At 42.0% G+C, this 7,980-nt stretch overlaps 1 pseudogene; it reads right to left on the reverse strand.

The window, feature by feature from the left end:
• Positions 1-4,748: 4,748 nt before the first annotated feature.
• LOC124099794 (GATA zinc finger domain-containing protein 1-like) lies at positions 4,749-5,725 on the reverse strand (annotated as a pseudogene).
• Between the last annotated feature and the right edge of the window lie 2,255 nt (positions 5,726-7,980).

Raw genomic sequence — 7,980 nt, forward strand, 5'->3', positions numbered from 1 at the left:
ACATAAGATAAAAATGAAAAAGAAGAAAAAGGAGACACAGGGCACGCAGGCCTACTGTAAGAAGGGGAAGGGAGTTAACATCGGTCAACAAAACTCTGAGGAGGAGGAGGTAGAATATCTAGAAGAAGATATGGTGCCGATTGCCCCACCTCCGTATGTGGGGGGGAGCCAAGGTTCCAGGAGATCTTTTCATGCACAAGTTTGGAGGACAGTTAATACAGATATGGGACTTGCATACCCTGTATTTCAGGACAATAACAGGGAAGATATCATGAGCCTTTAGACTTTAAGATAATTAAAACCTTGGCAGAATCTGTCCGCACTTATGGCATAGATGCCGCTTTCACTCTCACTCAGGTGGAGGGACTTACTAGATTTTGCATGACTCCCTCAGATTGGGCTAGTCTAGTCCGCGCTTGTGTTTCCCCAGGGAAATATTAGGAGTCCAAAGTTGGCTATTTAATGTTTCTGGCAGTACCCAAGACTCGGAGCGAGGTAGGAGACTTAAAATTACTTCACACAATTCACAATTGTTTAATGCTACATTACCCTCCGCAGCAGTCTGTCTCCAATCTCCGTTCCTGTTTCTTTTGGCTAATGTTACATCACAGAGGATGCTTAATTGCTCTAATATTACCTGTTATTTGTCTGAGTGTTGGAATGGATCCTGGACTACGGCAATGGTTATGAAAATTCCAACTTTTGTCTCGATCCCGGTTACTGCAGATACAGAGTCTTTTCCTATTGTTGAACTGATTAGAGCCCGTAGAGATTTTGGAATTACGGCAGCTATAGTGACAGCTGTGGCGGTGTCTGCTGCTGCAGCAGTTATAGCTGGAGTAGCCATGGCCAGCCAGGTACAAACTGCTGCCACTATTAATCAGGTTATTCAACAAACATCCACCATACTTGAATCTCAAAGTAGAATTAATCAACACATTTTATCTGGGATTCTGGCTGCTAATCAAAGGATAGATCTACTTCAAGCTCAAGTTGAGGAATTGTCTGACCTAGTACATTTGGGTTGTGTTGACCAACGTGCACATTTATGTATAACCTCTGTCAGATTTTATGATTCCAGAAATGCCTCCCGCATCAACGGGGAATATTTATCCGGAACCTGGTCCATGGAAGCAGAAAACTTGATCCAGTCTCAACTAACTCAGATTGCTGTTCTGAATAGCACCCGTGTCGAACCAGTGACTTTGGGTCAATTCACCAGTTGGCTATCCTCTGCCTTTTCCTTTTTTAAGGAATGGGTGGGAGTGGGCATTTTTGGTGCTATGTGTTGCTTCAGTGTTGTACTTTGTTTGTGGCTTCTCTGTCGCCTTAAAACTCGCCATGCACAAGAAAAGGCTATGATCATACAAGCTCTTGCAGCTTTAGAAAATGGCAACTCGCCTCAAGTCTGGCTTGCGCATCTTAAGCAGTAAACCTTTGTCATGGTCGTTACACCCCAAGTTATTATAACATTGCACTGGGATCGACATGACTTTCCTTGTTATTCTCTTAGTGTTGGAAAGCCCTTGCACTCTGCCGGTCTTACTGCCATTGCACGCAGATGGGTTTCCACACTAGTACTTTTCTATCGCCTTGAAGTTCGTGCCTTTCTTTCAGGGTGCTGTCAACTTGTTTGTCGTTATAAACAGCCACAGTTCAGCCTCAGCTATCCCCCTTCGTTCACCATCGTCACGATACAGGATGCGAGGCAAGGCACTGCACTTGAGTGATCCTTGACGTGGACCTCAAGGAGAGCATGTCCTATTGCATGCGGGTTAGACGCGTTCACGCCCCGCCCCACGAAAAAAGGCGTCGGCTGATATGGCCTCAGATCTGGGGAAGGCGCCTCCTTAGGACTGAGTCATACTATGCAGCCACTTCTGCACAGTGGGATAGGACCTCTACTCTCGCCTGTATTGTTTTAAGAAAACAGAAAGGGGGAACTGTGGTGAGCCGCTTCTGCCGTTTCTGCAGATTATGGTCGCCATTACAAGATGACGCTGGCTCCGCTGTGGTCTGTGACAAACAACTCCTTATCTGGGAGAGTTGGCACATGATTTTTCACCACCCTGTGAGAAAGCTCCACGCGGCAGCTTTGCATTGGGGCTTGGGATGCTTTATTAAGGCTGGGAGGGGCATCAGAGAGAGAGAAGAAGAAATATCAAGGGCCTGAATAAACTGCTGAAAGAAGATTCCTGAGTTGCGTCTTCCTTGCGGGCAAGGGGTCGCGACAGAGGGGCATCAATGTGACCACAGAGTTCTTTCCACACCAGGTTGGTGACAGTTGCCCCTGTGTTATGCTGGGAAGAGGAGTGGAGGGAATTCCTTGGGTGCCTGCAGTTGAGTCCTGGCACTAATGTAAACTTGCATGCAACTGGCCATGCCCTGTCATGAGGACAATCTTCCCAGTTTTTTTAGATTGGCACCTTCTGTTTCTATCCGTGTTGTAGCAGCTCTTCCCAATAGTGCCTCAGACTGGGCATGTTTAAGTCCAAGTCACTCCTGAGACAAGTTTGGTTCATAAAGCAGTTACTCACTGAGAGAATACCCTGGAAAGTCTCCTGTGGTGGTGATGGTGGTGGTGGGTTTTAAAAATGTAAATATGCAGGGGTTTCTGGCCTCCAGAACAGTCTAAATTTAGAAAATATGTCCCTTCTCAAGATGGTCCTGACTATATAGCAACCTCAGAGTTTGCTGCGAGCTGATATAAAATCCTTTTCCAAAGCAAGGCTGCTATACATTTTAAGTTACTTATCTCATTGCAAGCATGTAAGGGTTAAAATTTTCTGATAGCTGCATTGCCATCATCTGTGCTGACTTTTTGCTGGGACTGTCTTTTGAGCCTTATTCCTGCAGAAGAAAGACTCCCCCTCCCCCAGCGTTGGAGCAGGAGTGTCATGGGTTAGTATATGTTATTTCTTCTGCTGTTGTCCCAGGTATCTGAATCTTACAATGTTTCCATTTTTCTGCTGTTAAGTTTTAGTGTTCTCACATGCTAATTCACCTCAAAATGCAGCTGTACATCTTCCCCTTTGGTTCATTTTTGGGAGAAGTAGGTGAGTTCTAGGTTCCCCTATTCTTTGATCTTGGCACCCTCACACATTTAACAAAATTCAAAAGATAGCAAACATAATTGGTTCTCTACTTCTGCACAGTGTTGTATGTATGATCTCACTTTGTGAATATGGGTCAACAATTTCTAAGGCACAATGGGACATCAACATTTGCATTTGGATATCAGCTACATAAAACATATGGATCTCTGAGAATATCTAGGATCTTGGTTTTTGCAATTAAGTTTAACCTTACCTTTTGCCACAATATCTCTGCTAAAAATCTAGCTAAGATAAATGCTCTTAAATAACTTGAAAACATATATTATCCCACTTTTTCCTCTATTTTATGTCCCATGTTTGAATACATTTAATCATCATGATTTGGTTTGGTTTCCTGTAGGTCCTTACTTGTTTGGTATACGTGAGAATAAGTTTACTAGTTTAGGGTGGAATGCTTGTGGTAGGCAGAATCCTGGCTTCCAAGGTCTTTGCCTCTGGGCATCATGTCTGTAACTAGGCTATGTTATGTGCCCAAAGTGACCTTGAAGGTGGTATTAAGGTTACAGAATTTTTTTTTTTTTTTTTTTTTGGTGAAAAATACATTTTACTCCAAAAGTTTTGACTATCAGCATTTAGAAAACTATTTTCAATGTTATTTACAATCAATTTTACTGTAACTTTTGCGAACAGAGAGATGACCATATGCATAGAGCCATCTACAGTGCCTGTTCTCAACATAAAACAGTAATTGTATAGAAAAAGGGTAAGGGTGAGAGGTGCCACAGTTACAATCATTATGATCAAATCAGGGTAGAGGAGATAAGCATTTCCCCCCCACCCCCAACATTTGTCACTCCCTTACTTAACTGATTTGCACTTGAAGCATACACAGCAGACCTTCCAAAGCATGCTATTAGGAGTCCATGGCAGATGGCTTAAGCTGGGGTAGACATTTAATGGCCTACCAATCACTTTTATGACTGCCCAAGCAGCACAGGTTTTCTGGGTGCTCTAGTGAAGGTGACATCTGCACTGCAGTCTATGGTTTGACCTTAAGTCTCTGTTTGACAGAGAAGGTAGATGAGGCAGTGAAGAGCAGCTCTATTGAGAACAACTGAATGGTTTCAAAAAACCATTTGCTACAAAAAAATCACATAAAAGTTTTAAAAAAGTCTGGGCTAATAAAATCATCTAGGAATCACTCCTTACAGTTAATGCTGTCCGAAGTCTGTCACATCATTTTCTTGATGAGGAAATACGTTTTGTGTGGCTTTATGACACATACAATTGATGGATCACAGATACATTTAAGCTCTTGATCAGAAACCTAAAACTTAACTACTACTTATATAAAAATAGAATTCATTTTATGAGCTACTAACAATAAATTATGAAGAAAAATAGTCATACCTGTTACTAATGGTCTCCCAGGAAACTGTGTAGCCTTTGCCTGGGAGGATATACATATAAAATGTAATATTTACCTTCAAATATATTTCATTATTTTCTATCCCTTGTAATTTTCTAAGTAATAGGTAATAAACAAGCTAATGATTACTGGGTATTTAGGGGAAAAAACTTTGTCATTTTTCCATGTAAAAATTTCATGAAAGGAACACATTGTATATCTCATAGTAGTATGATAGATGAAAACTGGAAATCCAGTTTTAATTTTTTTTTCTTTTTTTTTTTTTGAATGCTGGGAATCAAACCCAGGGCTTCAAACATGCTAAGCAAGTACTCTACCACTGAGCTATATCCTCAGCCCTGGTCTTAATTTTGTAACTACAAATGGTAGGCAACTGTTTCCTTAATAGTTATTGCTGGAGTAGGTCCAACATGAGTCCATATGTAGCCCTTCTCTGGTCTGGTGGGGACTGTAGGAAATGGTGATGACCGTGACTTGAAATACTCAGAAGGTGCATGGCAAACAAATTCCAAGTATTCCATCTTCCTTGGAAGATCTTCCTCTGGCCCTATGATATAGGATGCAGGATCAAACTGGTCTCTAGGGCTGGAGAGAGTGGGAACGAGCCATGTCAGGGCTGCACTCTTTTCACAATATTGGTCCTGGATAAAACCCCTGATCTGAGCATAGTAAGGCTTTCCATCTTGTTCATCAATCACAGAAACAACATCACCAATTTGGTAATACACTCCCTTGTGGAAGATTGATTCTGCAGTGATTATGGTAGAAACAGACTCAGGAGCTTTGATAGGATTTTTTAATTTAAAAATATGTCTTCTCCCTTTTCCTTTAGTAGAAACTTTCTTTTCAGCCCCTGGAGCAGATTTGTATTTAGTGTTTCTGAGCCGCGCAGACCTCCTGTGAATTTCCTGCTTACTCTGCTTGCCGCCCCCGCCCCCGTTGCTCTGCGGGGGCGCCGCCAGGTGCTGGCGAAGGTCGCCGTCCCGAAGCTCCCGCCACCGCTGCCCCCAGTTCCGCCGGCCGCCCCCGAGCCGGCGCCCCCGCCCCCCCGGCCCGTGCAGTGGTGGCAGAGGATCTCCCCCTGCGGGCCCTTCTTCCACATGGAGGACGTTGTGGTCTTGCAGCCGCTGCAGGTGGGCTTCAGGCCCAGCGGCATGTTGGCCGGCTAGGGCGGCCCCCGCGGGCGCAGCGACACGGGAATGGCGGCCGCCTTTCTTGGCCGCCCACTGGTCGGCCCGCCACCCCGGCGACACGAAGAATGGCGAGGGCAGGGATGCCGAGCTGTCGACACAAGGGCCTGGCCTCGGCCGCTGCCCCCTGCAGGTGCGGGGCAGGCTCCGCCCGCCCGCGCCCACCACCGGCCCTGGGCAGTGCACCAAGGTTACAGAATTTAAGACAGGGTGGTTATCTAGGATTATATGGAGAAAATGTATCATTAATGTTACTAAATAAATAAATAAATCTTCCTCTCTCATGTTTTTCTATGTTCATTATGTTTTTATTTGCCATTAAATGTTGTTCAAGGAAAAAAAAAGGAATAAAAAGTTTGAAACATCCATAACTTACATTCTAAAATTCAATTTACAAATGCAAATATCAGCACACTTGTTTACCAAATTATCAATATTACACTGTATTTTTTGGCTCAACCACACAGTACCTAAAGTTGCCCATAAAAGACAAACAAAAACCAAACTCAGTAACAATGGAAGAGGAAGAGCATGCTCTTCACATATGGGAATACTGATGTACAAATACAGACACTCATGACTGCACATTCTAGCACTCTTACTAAACCAACACTTCAATGGTCCATTTCCCACTTGGGGAAAGAAAATTGAGAAAATATTTCCCCTTTCCATTAACTTACAGCCCATAGCAACTGCTTCAGTCCATAATTAACAGACAAACTTAATGTATATTGCAACATTTGTTCTGCAACACATTAAGTGTATAGACAAGGGGTGATCTTTGCCTCTGGGCATCATGTCTGTGACTGAGTTGTCTGCTGGACATGGCATGGCATAACCAGTCCCGGTGAAGTGAGTCTGCACCTGCTCTGCCTTGAGATGATATAGACTGTAAACACAAGACACTGATGCTTCCTGTGCCTGTCCCAGCTACCATCATGGCTGAAGGGTAGAATTGATTTGAATGGAGATAGAGTCTGGGCAAACTGGGTGCCAGGAGTCAGGGAAGTGACTAAACAACTGTAGCCACACCTAGGAAAGTGGGTATACACTGAACATCAACTGAGGCTCTCAGATTCCAGTGTGTGACCCACTTTCCAATTGGACTATACAAAACAAAATACTTATCAAACATAAAATTCAATTATATAGTTTCATAAACTTCTCAGAGCATTCAATTCTAAGTACAAGTGGGGCTATATGAAACCACTGTGTTCACATGCCCATAAATCTTATCCTGAAAAGAAATACTTAATTATCTTATCATATGCATTCTCCTATTTTTATGACTAAATCAAAATAATAGTAATAAAATGATCAAAGAATAAAACAAATAGAGCAAAAAGAACAGAACAAGGTTGAAAATAGGTTGCAAATGTGAGTATCCTGATAGATAATATTATTTGGTGCTTTCTATGTACCATGTGTTTATATGTGAAATCTCATGTCCTGAAACAACCACCAGATGAGATGGATAGAATACCCAACCCTTTGAAGAAATGAGAAACAGGCCAGGAATGATAGTTCATGCCTGTAATCCTAGCAGTTTGTGACACTGAGGCTGGAGGATTGTAAGTTCAAAGCCAGCCTCAACAGCCTAGCAAGGCCCTAAACTTAGTGAGACTCTGCCTCAATATGTGTGTGTGTGTATACACATATACATACATACATGCATGCATATGGGCAAGGAAGGGCTGGGGATGTGGCTCAATGATTGAGCACTCCTGGATTCAATCCCTAAATCCCTAGTACAAAAAAAAAAAAAAGGAAAAAAAAGCAGGAAAGAAAGAAAGAAAGAAAAGAAAAAGAAAGAAGAAAAATAAGAAGCACAGACAAGTTATATAATTCTCCCAAAGATATAAAAATTATAAGTTGAACTTGATGAATTTAAAAATCTAACACAAAGGCTGAATCTGTTAAACACAAATGATAATGCCTCTTAAGATGAAATAAAGTGAGTAACACAACAAGGAAACTAGTACATTTTCCCACATTTATTGGTCAGATAAATTGTAACAAACTTCTTAAAGGGCAATTTGGAAATAGTGACAGCCTAAGGATTTTAATTCACTTGCAATTTATATCACCGATTTTACGAATTTATTTAAAAAATCAGGGATGACATTTCAGTTTTCTATAGCTACATAATAAACCAAACCAGATATTAGTGACTGTATATAAGCAGTTTGTCTTGTTTGTCCTTGGCATAGTTTTCTTCTTATTTTTGATGTTTGTGGTTTGTTGAAACTGAGAACTGCAGATTTATAGCTTTTGTCAAATTTCATCATTTTTTTTTTTATCATCC

Source organism: Marmota monax, unplaced genomic scaffold (genome assembly GCF_021218885.2).
Source record: "Marmota monax isolate L192 unplaced genomic scaffold, Marmota_monax_Labrador192_F-V1.1 WCK01_AAM20220418_F8-fsc00483, whole genome shotgun sequence".
NCBI classification, from domain to species: domain Eukaryota; kingdom Metazoa; phylum Chordata; class Mammalia; order Rodentia; family Sciuridae; genus Marmota; species Marmota monax.